The sequence below is a fragment of the Engystomops pustulosus genome, chromosome 3 (assembly GCF_040894005.1).
Source record: "Engystomops pustulosus chromosome 3, aEngPut4.maternal, whole genome shotgun sequence".
NCBI lineage: Eukaryota > Metazoa > Chordata > Amphibia > Anura > Leptodactylidae > Engystomops > Engystomops pustulosus.
This window is the reverse complement of record NC_092413.1, coordinates 163,326,948-163,343,065: the sequence shown is the minus strand read 5'-3', so window position 1 is coordinate 163,343,065 and position 16,118 is coordinate 163,326,948. Positions and strand designations below refer to the sequence as shown.

Here is a 16,118-nt window from a genome sequence, read left to right as displayed (position 1 = left end):
GTTGTATGCAAATTGTTCATTAAATCATGTAAATAAAGTTTTTCATTTTTACCAACCCAATGCTAGAACCTTCGCTAAAATCATAACCTCACTAAAATCAATGCAACAATTCAAAAAGTAAGGAAAATAGTCCCTAATTTCTTAATTGAGATGGAACTTTGGGCTTGATGTTTAATTTTGTGTGTATGTGTGGATTTGTTTTGGTGCAGTTGCGGTGCAATTGCTGCTTTGCAACTTGAACATAGGACAAGTCACACTAGGACTGAATTCATGATTTGCAACTTTCCTTTGTGCAAGTTTTGACTCAAATTGACTCCATTCCCTGTCTGGTCTCTGTGCTGTGACTTTTGATGTTTTTTTAAATTTTTTTATGTGACTGTCCTTAAGGCAATTAAATATATAAATTTAACCCATGTACTTGTCTGGGATACATATACACTACCTGGACTGGCTTCTGGCCTCATTTTAATCCTGTTATTATATTCCATAGTGCTTTACAAATCATAGGGGACATATAAAAATAGACATAAAGGAGTATAAACAGGTTTAAACCCCCAAAGTATAAGACACTAAGTCAGCATATTTAACAAGGGCCAAAAGAAAAGCCACTAAGGGCAGCGGAGGGCAGTGGATCTCCAAAGACAGACACAGAACTGTCACAATGAACTGTCAGCCTTATAATATATTATCCCCATTACCCAATCATGAGGTTCTCCGGTACAGGACATATTTAAAGCAAGGGTTTTGCAGATATGACCAACTAGGAACAACATTTGACTGGCTTGAGCCATACATAACCCTAATGTCAGTGATTGACTACAGAATGTCCAAAAGCAATCAAAAAAATATTACATCTTTACTGATGGGGGATATGTACAACAGAATTCTGTCGTAAGTTGGTGCCAAAATACTAGACCTAAATTGCTTTGAGCCACATTTATTAAGATTTTTCAGACAGTTTCTAGACACTTTCTTATTAGTTTGATAAAAGGGGTTTTGAAAAAGAGAGATGAGGCTTCAAGGGGAAAAGTCAACTGCAAATGCCCCAATATTTTGGTACAGTTTACAGGGATAAACAAGACCAACTATGTATGACCATTTAGTTTTATACAACACCATATTTATCTATCAACAGATCCTGTGATGAATCTGGTGGAGAATGAGAATGTCTACTATATATATGCACTGTCAATGTGCTTTTGCCCTCCATCTATAAGATAGTGGACACGTCCCGTTAAATGGTGAGGTCAGCAAGGATTGGCACTTCTCCCTTACACTTTGACCTATGATAGCATATTTCATGTTATATAACTTTTTCTTATGGTGTTGCAACAACTTATGTGGAATTATTCTCTATGAAACATTTCCCAAACTTTAACCTTTAATTTCTTAACTTAACCTTTATAGATGATAGCCAGCCAAATTGATCTTCTGATCTATCACCAATACACATGGAAAGTTTGAATTTGTACATTTTGGTTGATCTCAGACCACCACTGAATGCCAGAATGAAATGTTTCTTCAATATAATACATGTGAACCTCCCAGGCCTGGCTCAGTAATTTTGAGTGTTAGAAATCTAATATTAGTAAACTGATATGAGAACATTCTGTGAACATTAGTCAGAACATAGTGCCTTAAAGGGAATGCAACACCTATATTTTATTACTAATTAAAATCAGATAGTGAAACAATTTCTATTTTTCTAATATGTTTTCATTTTTGCATTGTAGATTTTTTTATTCTATTTTCTGCACAGAGGGCAACCGATTTTTTCTGAATTGCTGATAACAGCATTTAGAGAGATGTTTTACAGCAGCTACATGGAGCACGGACACCATAGTCTGGAGATGTCCTGTGGGTGAGTTAAGCCACTGTCTGTGATCTAAGCAGAGGTCATTATGCAGGTAGGGGGAATAGATAAACTGTGATCATAATCAATTCTAACTGGTGGATCTTGTCTTATAATTCTGCCTGTGATGATAATTAGATGACTCATGATAAGTGAACCCAATAGTGTGGACGCATCAGAATACTATTAGGCTTTATGACCAGTGTAAAAACTGCATAAATTTAATAAAGAGGTCCAATTTGGAAGCAAGAAATGTAGAAAATAACTGCTATATAACATAAGAGAACTGGATAGAGCATTAGGACCCATGTGAGACCTGCCCCTTCATTCATTTAGTGAGAACTGAACCCCCATTCTCATATACTGTGGGTTTAGATCACATTGTTATCCCCTATCCTGTGGATGAGGGATAACAATTAAACTTGAGACAACATTTACTTACGCGGTCCTGTCGCTATCGCCGAGGTGCGTTGTCCGATGAGAATGAAGTCCGGCGTGATTCACTAAGATCGTGCGGCCGATATCCTGCATGTGTCGCTTCCCCGCTGAGGTCCGCCGGAGTTCACCTTCTTCTTCCCGGTGTGAGTGCATGTCTTGCGACACAATTTGAATTTTAAATCCTGCGCTTAGTCCGAATCAGTCAGGTTGTCTGACGGCCATGCCCTCAAATTTGTGTCGCATGAAAGTCGGCACCAAAATCCGATCATGTGCGCCAAAAATGCCTGTTAAATGCGGCGCAAATTGGAAATAGTCGGGAAACCCTACGGAAATGTGGTCCGCGGACCCTTAGTAAATGTGCCCCATTATCTCATTTGATGAGACCATGAACCCATTTCACATGAACAGCTGTGGTCCGTTCTTATGATCAGTGGGGGTCCAAGCATTTGGACCTTTACCTATCATATTCTTATTCGCTATCCTGTGAATAAGGGATAACAGTGAAACTTGGTACAACCAATTTAACCAATTATATTAATATGGTTTATATAAAATGTTAAAATTATATAACAATGATACATTTGTGCCTTTACATTATTTTAAGGTGAAGACCAGGTGCCACATAGCCTCTGGTCCCAAGTGTCGGCTAGTACCACCTCCCGCAGTGGTCCAGTGGATTCACGCGTACCGAATCCGGACATATGGAATGTAAACACAGATTTTATGCTGTGGAAAATTGGGTAAATTCTGTGGTAAAAACCCAGAGCACCAAATGGACATATTTGAGGGAATCTATTAAGACTGGCACATTGAAAAGCACCAAAACTTGCACCAAGACCCCTTCTGGCATGTTTTCAAAAAGTGGTATGAATTGCTACTTCTTCAGGCCTTGAACAATAGAAAATTGGTGTATAGGGCCTGATAAATAACCCACATTGAATATGCACCACATGTCAGTTTTTTAGCTTTTTTTTTATTGTTCGTTCTACTTTGCCCATTAATATAAATCATTTGTGGCTATACACCACACTTCAGATGTTAGCTGTGTTTCCCAACTCTGCCTTGATATCAGATGTTGTAGCAAGTATGCAAATGTAGGAAGCACCTAAGGGATAAGTATAGTAGAGTATTAATAGTAAATTATTAGTTGCAGTATTAATATTTTTTAACATGGGAGATGCACCAAGTACAGATTATCCATAAAAATCCCTCATTTAACAATGATTTTTGGTTTGTTTTACCATAACATGTCAACTGTTTATAAACTGTTCCCTGCCGTATACAGAAGATTTTGTTTAGTTGCACACTGTCAATCACACAATTCTTCAAATCATCAAGTGACCATCAAAGAGATACATTTGTACCAGACAAAAGATGTCTGTCTGCACAATAGTGGTCAGCATAATGTACTATATAAAAGTATCTGAGATCTATTTAGCATCTCCAGATAAAGGTACGTGTAAATTACAACCATCATCCTCCACTGTACATCTAAATAGGGAATGTGCTGCAGGCAATAATGTAAATTAACTATTTGGTCATTGTAAATGGTCATTTGTGCAATAGCTCATTAAGATTTTTGCCCAGTTTCAAGACTTGAAGAATGGGAGCTCTTTGTGGGTGGAGCCTTAACCCATGATAAGAGGACTACTATAGGGAGTGAAGTTGTAGCAGACACACCTGGGCTCTTTAAACTACAAAAGACCTCAGAATAATAAATGGCACATGGTAGGGGGGACCATTTCAGATGTTCTTTAAAAGTAAAAGAGCAGCTTTTTCATCTTCCTACAACATGACTGCATGAAATGCTATGTACAAGCTTCTTGCCAGTTGATCTGATCCACCTCTGTGTTCCATGACATATTTAACAAACAGAATTACAAAAAGTTTCCCTCTACAAGGAAGTTGTTGCAAAGTTCTCCAAAATAATGTCAGTCCCATCAGAACTTGAACTCCCAAGTCTGTACATCTGGTACAACTACTTACTGATACCTTAAATATTAGAACCAGTTGTTACTCTCAAGATCCAAAACTAGGAACCAGTCTGTGAAATCAAAGATCGTGTAATATAAACTGTAATGTTCTATTTTTGGATTGTTTCTTTTATCTCACGTTGTTCTTTATTTTATTTTATTGCTTCCCCAAAGCTGTTATCAATTCAGACATAAAATTACATTAGGAAAGTATTATTGACATGTCAGTCATAATCAAACTGAGGGTAGACCCAGATGAACTTTGTGGATAGTTTTCGGGATGATCTTCAGTTGGAATCATTCAAGAATTGCTCTGTCCTACATCATTGAATTAGACTATATTCCGAACAATTATTTGTATGTTATTTGTATAACTTCAAGCTTATTTTGCATGGGATATTTTATTTATACTCATCAAACTACATGACATACTATATGGTAAAAATATTACCTAATTTGACCACTTCTGACAATTGAAACTTCTAAAATGCTAATTGTTGCACTTATTCACTCTCGACTAGAGTACTCCCTACTAATCGGTCTTCCACTCGCTAAATTCTCTCCTCTACAATCTATTCTTAATGCAGTAGCCAGACCAAACGCTACACGGATGCCTCCAGTTTGTGGCAATCATTGCACTGGCTGCCCGTCTCCTTCCGTATTCACTTTAAAATAATAACCCTCATCCACAAAGCTCTACATAATGCTGCACCTCCCTATCTTTCTTCTCTCATCTCAGTCTATCGCCCTTCTTGTGCTCTTCCATCTGCCTGTGACATTAGATTAATCTCTACCTTATTTCGAACCTCTCATGCACGTCTCCAGGACTTCTCCCGAGTTGCTTCAATTCTCTGAAATGCCCTTCCCCAGACTCTGAGACAAATACCCACCCTCCAAAGCTTCAAACATGCTCTTAAAACCCATCTCTTTAGACAAGCCTATCACACTCACTAACTGCATGAAACGTCAACCTTTCCTGATCCATCCGATGTCCTATATCCCATCTGTTATATGGCAAATGGTTCAAGCAGCAGAATTTTCATTTATTAAATTATTAATGGACCATTCTACAACCTCTTATGTCAGCCCCCTCTTCCTCATAGTATGTAAGCTCTTGTGAGTAGGGCCCTCACTCCTATTGTTCCATATGACTGTTTGTTCTTTGTAATGTAATATTACATTTGTATATGGCCCCTATGATTTGCAAAGCGCTACAGAATTTGATGGCGCTATATAAATAAAGATTATTATTATATCAATTATGCAAATGATACTAGTAAACTTTAGAATGTACAATATATAGAAGTATATTGCTGGGCCCTTCTATTATTCCTTTTATTTCTTCTTTTTTTAAGCAGTTTGTATAAATCAGCTTTCTGTCCTGTATCCACTGACAGCTGAGAGATAAAGCAACTGGATAAAGGATATAATAACTTAACTCTGTACAGACAGTCACTGGATAATATGATCACATTAGAAATCCGAATCATGAAGGCAAATATTCTCTAGATATGGAAAGAATTGCTCATTCGTCTTCTTATCTAAAGTGCAGAGCACAGAAGGATTTCAGGTACACTGCACATTGCAGGAGAGAAGACGAAAAAAAAGGCACAAAGATGCTTTTTTATAATAAGGTACCAGTATATTACAAAGTTTACTTTTATCTCCTGATCTACTCATTTCTGAAATTAAAAATGAAATGCTTCAAAGGTTTTGAACAAAATAATTCTCTACTTTATAAAATTGTAAATGCAACCTTTATTTAACATTTAGTTTCTTTAGTTGATAAATGTTATTAATATTAGCGGTTGTCATGTAACTTAGCTCTAAACTTAAAGGAAATCTACCATTTGTTTTGATGCATTGCGAACCAAACATACCTTAAGAATGCTGTTTCGACACTGATACAGAAACATATCTTGTTTAATCCCTTAACCAAGTGGTTTTGCTCAAAAAACAATGAAAAAAATAAGGACTTTGGAAAGCTGGGTGCGGTATTTCTCGGAGCTTCCTGAACTGTACAGACAGGACTAATCAACGGAGCTAGATGACACATACACAGCAGTGGGAGGTTGGTGCAGCGATTGATTACTTCTACCTGTCAGGGACAACACAGGTAGAAGTGTGAATACAGCGTTCTCTGGAAAAGTGCATAATTAGGGTAAGAGGAGAAGCACCGAAGCAGCTAGCATTCATAATTGTAAGCAAAAAGTCAACTTTTAAAAATATAATCCTAAGACTACGGGTACACAAGGACATTGTTTGCAAGCTACATCATGTAAACCAAAGATTACAGTGTAATGCAGTCTTCATCAGAAGTAATAGAAGTGAATGTAGTCAAGTCGTGTCTCTCAAGTTTCCATGACCACAATCTGGTGGTCACTAGAAATCCATCATCTACTATGAATACTTGTGCTACAGGCAGTGCCACACTGCAATATTTGGCTGTGTAATGTATGTCATGTCTGAAGTCCCCATGTAGTCATAGCCTAATTGCTAAAGACTGCTGGAAAAGTTTGAAATATAAGAGAATCAAATCATATTGACACATATGGTTGATATAGGGAAAAATATTTTTGTAATTTGAGTTGTTGTTGAAGTTATTCTTGTAATGTTTCCAAGCATTATAAAAATCAGTAGCTCACTGAAAAGCCTTTGGGACATCAGAGCTGCAGAATCTGAGCTGCCTACTTTCCCTTATACTTGAGCACCCTTCATAGGATCAACATGGTGTTATAGTACTTTGCACAATTACACAAAGTGTCATTAACGAAGCAAGCCAACATGGGTCATACAGTAATTTAGTCAAATAATTATTCTACATTTATTTTCATGTAAATACTACCAAACTAAACTTACTTCCACTTTTACTTTCCAACCAATAAAACACAGTCTTAACACTGATGCGTAACTCTGCACACTTTTCTCTTTTTTGCAAGGCTCCTTAGTGTTAATATTGGGGATTGCTGTTGCACATGACAATACTTACTCATATACATTCATCTATATACTTAAGATGTGTCCATAAAATCTTTGTAAATACTTTATCTATAAAGACAAGACATGGCTAAACAATCAGATGCCCTTTTAAAGGCCCACTTTACCAATTCTCTTAATTATACTAACCACAAACACAACCTTTGTTATATTAGATACATGTTCTTTCATAGACAAAATGTCACCTAATTAGTATCCACACAAACCTCATTACCTTTGCCAATTGAAGACATCTCCTGAAGCTAAGAAAACATTGGAACCAGACCACTCTGTGTGGCTGACCCTGTCACTTTGCTCTGTTCTTCCTCACCCTAAAGTATAGCTACATTGTTTTCCACTGGGACCATGAACTGGCTTTGTATTCTTCTACTTGATGGCCTCACATGTGAAATAAAGCCATCAGCCATAATTAGCTTTCTGAGCCTTTGCATGACAGGATAAACGCATCAATATGGAATGCCACACAAACATTATGCATGCTCCCTGTATACTATCACTGTCTAGTATCCATCACCTTATACAAGGCAGTCATAGCCACTTAGTACCAGCATGGGAGGTCCCAGAAAAAATACACCACAGAATACAGCAATACTCATCAATCCAAGGAATCTGTCCTACTCATATGACTTAAGTGAGATGGAACATTCAGTTGGGTAAAATGATAATAATCAGTATTACAACTGATAAGCATGCAATAAAATCTCAGCAAAAATATTGACGAGAGATGTTCTTCTAGTACTTTGTAACATCCAGAAACCAGAAGTTGAGGATGCTTGTTTAATGAGGTGAGCAGCTGATAGATACCCAGGGGAGTAACCTATAGCTGCTGGGTCCCAATGCAAAATTTGTAATACCATTTAAAGGGGTTTTCCCACAAACACAAGATAGGCCCTATCCGCCTATCTTTACATATTTACAGTTATAATTTCTTACTAAACTTTGTAAAGTTCCTGGACACAACTGTCACTCCACTCTAAATTAATTGAAGAATCTGTGTAATATTAATGTATATATATACAAAAAGATAATCCAAGCAGCACAAAAATAGAAAAAGAAAAAATGGGTGCACAGTAACCAGGGCCGGGCTTCAGGTCCTCCAAAAATAGTATATAGAAAGGTAATAACAGCACTCCAGACGTAGAATTGTGCAAAAAGTAAAGCTTTGAACATGAAATAAATCCACTTATCTTTTTTCACAATTATATGACTGGAGTGCTGTTATTACCCATATATATATATATATCTATATATATATATATATATATATATATATATATATATATATATATGACAAGGGGAAGTCCCCTAACAAATCTTTTGTCAAAAGTGCCATAACAGGGCTTATGGAAATTAATATTGTGGCCTCCGAAATCGTCAGACCTGCTGGTTGCTTTATATGACCAAGTGCCAATTTTGGAAGATGCTCTTTACTCTGGCTAAGAGATAAAAAAAACCTTATTGGGGAAGATCACCCCCTTTATTGTCTACAGCCATACAGGCAACCATAGCATGCAGATTTTTTACCTGGCACATTGAGATGTCGAGCATCATAATTCATGCACTGAATACAGCACAGTCCTTGCACTGCTACTTTCTGTGCAAGCAAGGCTGGACCACAAAGTATAAGAATACTCTCTAATGACATGGATACACTTGTATAGACATCCATATTGAGAACACTAGTGACCCTAAAATACAAAAATGGATGTTCAGCCACCAGCCATTATTCTTTCCTCTTTATTTCTTTATTTTTATATAGCGCACACACATGACGCAGCGCTGCACAAAGCTTGCCCAATTGGTCCATTTATATATATGGACCATATATGAAGTTCTTTTGTGATCCGATGTTCTGCCATAACCTCCATATATTCCATTATTTGGATTCATATTTCTTACAATTAGCCTACAAGATTATTATAAAAGCAATAATAATATACCATAGTACTAATATAATAATGGGCACACAAACTAATATGTTTACCTAAAACTGACATTGTACAGTAGTGTACAAATATACACAATTTAAATACAAAAAAAGTTGTTCATTCCAACTAAAAGAGTGGTCAGACATCATATCAAATACAATTTATTATCAAACGGGCCAGTTCACACAGCGGTGACAATATTGGGTTAGTCTATCCAAGCCCTATATTCCATGTAGCAGATTACACCCAGAAAATCGGGAATGTAACTTTTTTTCATGTGCAACAGCCTCCTATTTCAATACAAGAGTGGTTTTGTCACACATTTTCCCAAGAAGAAATCCATTGCAAAAACCATAGTGTAAACCATAGTGTAAACCCTAAAACACTTTTAATCCAAGACATAACAAACTCATTCCATCCAACAAGATTCCTTGATGGTAGACTACATGTATTTACATTAGTGATTCTTCTGCTTAGTGAATCTGTTAGTCTTATATCCCAGAATGCCCTGAATTTCCAAAATATTAGATTTTATAAAGATGCTAATTAGCCTGAGAGGCTCTGCGATAGATCACCTGAGCACTATCATTTTTGAATTTGATCACTTTGCACTCTCAGAGGCCTGCCTCCCCACATCCGTAATCTGGGTAGAGAAAAGGTGATGTCTCCCAGCTCTCTGCATGGAGTACTGGTGGGACAAGTTACACTATGGACCATGGATTCTCAAAGGATGCACTGTGGTTGGTCTTTCAGAGATCAACCATGGTCGTATGACATTAATTGGAATGACATTACATGGTCGTATGGGCAGTACTTGGATGCTTTGCATCAGACTTTGTAAACTAGGTGTAGAACAAACACATAGAAATAGTATTTTTTTGTGCTTTGGAGAAACTATTGTTTTAAGCTAACAAATATTTTGAAATTGACAAAATAATAACCCAATGTAAAAATTGTGTGCTAAACAAATTAATAAAAGCTCCCATAAAAACAATGGACAGTGTTTCAAGGAAACAAATAATAATATATTTTACTAAAACCACTAAATTAAAAATATATTATTAAAAGTAAGTTACACCAAATAAATAAATAATAAAGCAAAGTCATAATAAAGTACTTACTAAATATCACATCTCCAAGGGGCCAAGGTGATTAAAGTAAGTGTTCGTTCATATATATCCAGCGCTGGTATCAGTTTTTGGGGGAGTGTGGGGGAAAAATACCTGAGGGCGACTTATGCCAGAATAGATCCTATAGTTTTCTAAAGGATACGTTCTTGCAAACTTTGTATAAAGTTGTATTGGACCTTACATACAACATTTTTTGATTTTGCAATATTCTGTGTACAGTTGCCAAATGAATCCATCCATCAGCTGTGTACAGCTCCGACATAAAAATGCTGTAAAAAATTACCCTCCACAAGCCATGATAGTGAGTCCCCATATTGTCCAGGACCCCTACATGTGTGTTTAATCAGTGCCTAAGTTATTTTAATATTGAAGGATTTACTATTAATAGGTAAAATAGTGTCTATTACCAGGTTGAAAGGTTAGTTGGAAGGAAAAGAATGGTTATTCCTTTGTTGTATTTAGAGAAGAGCAGACCTCAACTTCTAGTTCAGGTTCAGGTGCGCCCCTGCACGAACTGGACATACAGCCAATCTGACAAATTAACACCCCTAGCTACTAGTCATTGGAAGTAATTGGCCAAGGGCCAATCAAAGCCATGGCTGGTTAATTAGGGGCGTTAATTTGCCGTATTGGTTGTTTGAAAGTTAGTTCTGCAATATGCCTGGTTCACGCATTGCACTCTTAAACCAGAATGGGAAGTTCGGGTCCGCTCATCTCTAGTTGTATTTACAGTTTTCAGCAAAGTTTAAAAAACTTTTATTCATCGGAGCATGTGACAGCACCTATGGCAGAACTCTACATGATGAGTGTGTAATGAGTCTCTGCAATGAGTCTATGACCAAAATTAGACTTAATGGACAGGATAGAGGCAAACACTGGTCAATCCAGCAGGGATAAGTTATGTATTTAAGTAGGTCAAACTTCATTGAGGAAATGTACATAAAAATACACATGTAGATCTGTGGTTCTTGCATAAACAAAACTTGTTCAAATATATTTCACTTAAAATAACACATCACCAGGTACAGATGTGCAATCATCTGCTTGCCACAGTCATGTGTCCCCGGCTGAATTAGCTAACATTGAAGCAATGGTATACATTTTATCATGTAATATTATTACAGAGTGTCTGTTCATTCACATTACTGAGTGAATCTATTAAGTAATAGCCTTTTAAGGGAAAACAAGTGAAGCCTCTCCTAAGTTCCTATGCCAGGCCAGTCTCAGATGATTGAGCCTATGCAGGACACCGCTAAAGTCAGAGTGAACACATGGGCCTCCAAGAAATGATTAATTCTTAACTGACTTTGTGAACCGAGCTTTGTTTTTAGTTATGATTAGATATCATGTCACCGAGAGCCGTCCAGAAGAGCCATGTGTTACATTAGAAGCCTTATACTGTGCAGAGATCGGCTGCCTACTCTGCTCTGTTTGTATTTATTTATAAAGCAAGACAGCCTTCGAGACCTGTAATGAGATGCTGTAGTTTTTTAAAGAGGTAAAATAATTTTCAAACACAGACACACAATGAGTTTATTTATTTAGAAAGTTGTTAAATAGAGTCTGGGAATTCAAATATTCAATGTTGACATTGTGCAGAACTGGACATAAGCCAAGCTCAACTTTCTCTCTCCCTCTCTGGAGACACCCAATGAACCAGGAATTTAGACTTTCTCCTCCCTCTTTACTAAATAGGTAAAAGTCATTAATTACAAGCAAAGCTGTATCTGAGCCATAATCAAGTAATGGGATCCTGGAATAGGGAACTACAAAGGGTTCTAAGTGTGTTTAGCTGTAAAGGCAAAGCCCAAAGTAGCATGTCTGACTTTGGAAATGGGTTTTGTAAACAGACCTTTCCTTCTCTCAAAACTTTTTATTACATGTTACCCAAGCAGAATGGCTTTGTTTTATATAAAATGTGCCTGTTATATAAAGCTGTCAGTATTTTACTCCACCACCTTAGCCATACCATTGATCCAATTACTAACCCGTTACGTGCCAAAGCCGGTTTGCAAGCTTCATCTGGAATTAAACATTGGCTAAATCTTGTTTGAAGAAAGATCTGTTTAAACCAAGTGAAGATTAGTACCCAAAATAAAGAATTACTGCGGAAGAGCCTACTCAAGAAATACTTCCAAATGTGATGGAAATTACCCAAAACAAATGGGTTTAAGTGCAAAATAACTATAAGGGATTACTGGGGCACTGGACAAAATCCATTACAAATATTACTAAAGGCAAAAAGCATTGCCCACAAGGAAGGGTTCCCATTTCAACAAGTAGAGCATGCTATGGAAGAGTATCTAGCCTCATCCATATACAGCAGAGTCTTAAAAAAACAAAGCACCTTCTAATGTAATAGCATTCATTTTTTAGGATTATTTCCAGATTCTTAAAAGCAACAATCTCATTTCCTGATAGAAAGTCATTATGCACCCTATTTTAAGGTATAGGATGGTGATAAACAAAAATTAAAAAACTACTTTTTTTTCCCATTGCTCCTCTTTTGAACTAAAAGTGATGTGATTTATTGATTTTACTTGTTTATATAGTGCCTACATATTCCTCAGCACTGTACAGAGACTATCATCAGAAACTTTAGTCTCTGTCCCCTTTGGGTCTCACAATGTAAATTTCAACCTAAATATCAATATCTTTTTGGATTATAGGAGGAAACCTGCACAAATAAAGTGAGAACATTCAAACTCCATTAGTAATGGACGGTAATAAACGGCGGTTTGGGCGACCACCCAGGGACCAAGGCATCTAGGAGACCCGTGACCACCTGAACCAATCGCCAAGTTTGCTACTGCCCTGCAGAGATAATAAAGGGAAGGACCTCCAGCCATGATACCCTCAAGCTCTCAACACACATGTATGCAAGGATTTTAAAGGTTGTTCCTGAAATAAAAGTGGACAGAAGAGACCCCACTCATTTCCCAAGTAGCTTTATTCTAGTACCAAATAAAGATAATTAAATAATTTGACTTGTGATATCCCATAATTTTCATATAGTCCAGTGCCCATGGCCGTCTTAACCTGAATTCCATGAAGATGTAGATAAAAATACAACCCAGGACCCTAACGCTGCAAGGAAATAGTGCTAATCACAAAGCTCATGCCCAGTCATCAGGTGTGCCCTAAGACTACCAACTTCAGCCATATTGCCATTGAAAGGAATTAGACGTGCCAAACCACAGTATGATGTAAATCACAGAAGCTGGATTTTAAAATTCTTATGAGAAAAAGAGATATCTATGTTGAATTTCGCCATTAAGTTAGTTAAGAGAACTTTCATGCTGGACAGTCACTTTAAACACATCTAAATTATGTTTTACATAGTTGTCCAAAATCTCTGTCACACTATGTCTGACCAGTCCTGACAAACTGGTATCAATGCAGCAGAAAGGTCTCCAGATGACATCCATTTATAATCGATGGTGTTTACATGAGGAGTGACATATATGACTTGGATAATGGATCATTGAGAAATGACTTCCTACTGGCCTGTAGGTGCATCACACTCCCTATAATACAATGTTTGTAAAGTACCATCTGGTAAATTAGGGTTTTCCTGCAAAAGAAAATTAGGCTAAAGCAATGACAAGCAAAGTATTAGGAAGCTATAATCTACTGTCTAGTGAACATACATCATTATTATGAATTAGCAGTAAGATATTGTATTCTGTGTAAAACTGAACAAAGTCACAAGACACAAATTACCATTATGATTTCTGATTGTACATATAATTGCTCAATGTCAATGCACAAAGGGACCAACAAAAACGAAAAAGGTGTTTACTATAGTAACCTGCATTAGTAAATGGTGATATAGGGCCAATCATCATGGTAAATGGAAACATTCCTATTTGATTTTTTGAGGTAGTAGTCATTAATAATTTGAAGGATGTGGTGGGAGTCAGCCATCCAGAGGCAGAAAGGAGGAAGAAAATGAAAGAAAGAACCTTGTAAGAGAAAACATTTAGGAAAATAAAGGAAACAAGAAAGAACAAATGACTGATAAAGAGAGGGATAGAGAAATGAAGAAGGAAAACTAAATGAAAAAATTAGAGGGAGAAAGAAAGAATAAAGAAGTAGAAAGAAAGGAAGGAAGAAAAATCTTGTAAGAGAAATAATGTAAAAAATAAGAAAGAAAGAACAGACAAATGAATGATGTAATAGGGATAGGAAAATGAAGAAGACAGAAAAATTATATCAAAATAGAGGAAGATAGAAAGAAAAAGGAAAAAGAACAAAATGATAAGAAAGAGACATCATACATCTTGTAAGAGAAATGATACAGGCTTGTGTACATGTACATAAAGAATGGGTTATGAAATGTCAGATATTCAGCATTGAGGCTCAGTCATAGGATGGGCTGGGTAATATGTAAGTGGGAAAGTGTGGAAGAAAGCGATAAGATTAGACAGAAGTGGGGAAAGGATGGAAGGAAAACCCAGAAACAAATAAAAACACTGAAAGAGAGGGAGAAATAACGAAAAAAAGAAGGTAAGAAAGAAAGAATAGGAATGACAGTCTTATATACTGTACATTAGAGTTTACTCTAGAAGTATAGTCAGCGCCAGGTAATATGTTCCTGGGATATTCTGGCTGACTATTAGTACTTTGTGCCAGACGCAGTAAAGAGCCACTAAGAAGTAATGGCAAAGTGATGGCAAATAAACAGTAAAGAGCTGGCAGGATTTCACTGCTCACAATACAGATCCGAGTGGACTATTAAACAGGCACATAAACTTGCCAGGGCTTTAATGTGTGGACATAGGCGGCTGAGAGCTGGGGACGTGTGACTTTATGATGTCACATGGTGGGGACAGGCACTGGGAGTGCTAACGTGTAAAAGTAACAAGTGCACTGCACTCGTATGCTGCCTGGGGTGCCCCACACTGCCAGGCGCCTGCTGCTGCTGCCCACTGCGCCCACCTTATGGTTCACTTATGGTTCTGAACTGCAGAGGGAGGGGGGCTGCATATTTATATTTAGAGTGTATAGAGATTATATAAAATATTATATATATATATATATATATATATATATATATATATATATATATCATAACAGATAATGCATTTCTTGTATGGAGAATAAATAAAGGATTATATACATATATTTTATATATATATATATATATATATATATATATATATATATATATATATATATAGATCATGAATTTCTTGCATACAGGATCTATGCCTCCTTTGGTAGAGGAGAAGTCATTGTATAAGTATCAGGCGTGTAGCATAGCAGTGTAGTTTATCCAATGTGAGATGTAGAGGTGTCAGCTACATAATGGCATGCATTGTTATTACTGATTGCTATGTGACAATTAGAGGGTCCATTCCCAGACCTCTGGAGGGGTCCTGTCTATTGATGCACAGGAAGAATAGGGAGAGATGGCTGACTGATTGAATTACTGGGGTCACCAGCAAACCCCCGGCATGTGACACTTAATACCAGCAAAGGAAAGGCTGAGAGCCCAACAAGCCCAATGCACTTCCTCCATTGATAACAGTGTATCGACAGATTAATGGATTATGCAGATACAGAGAGAGAAATCTATACATATATTATATACAAAACATCACTGACATGTAATTATGTTATATATTATACATAGTATACACACACTATATATATATGTATATATTGTGTGTGTGTGTATAATATGTAGCAGCTCTATGTTTGTGGTTCTTATTTAGTCGCCTCAATGATGAAGCTCCCCTCTATGTATTTTTAGTTCAGATTTGGTGTATACTTGGTATAGATGCGGATAAAACTA

At 36.8% G+C, this 16,118-nt stretch overlaps 1 protein-coding gene across 4 annotated transcripts in view; it reads right to left on the bottom strand.

Annotated features, from left to right (window-relative positions):
* The window catches only part of MECOM (MDS1 and EVI1 complex locus), a 342,926-nt gene that overhangs the window by 326,027 nt on the left and 781 nt on the right, over window positions 1-16,118 (bottom strand). The window lies entirely within an intron of this gene.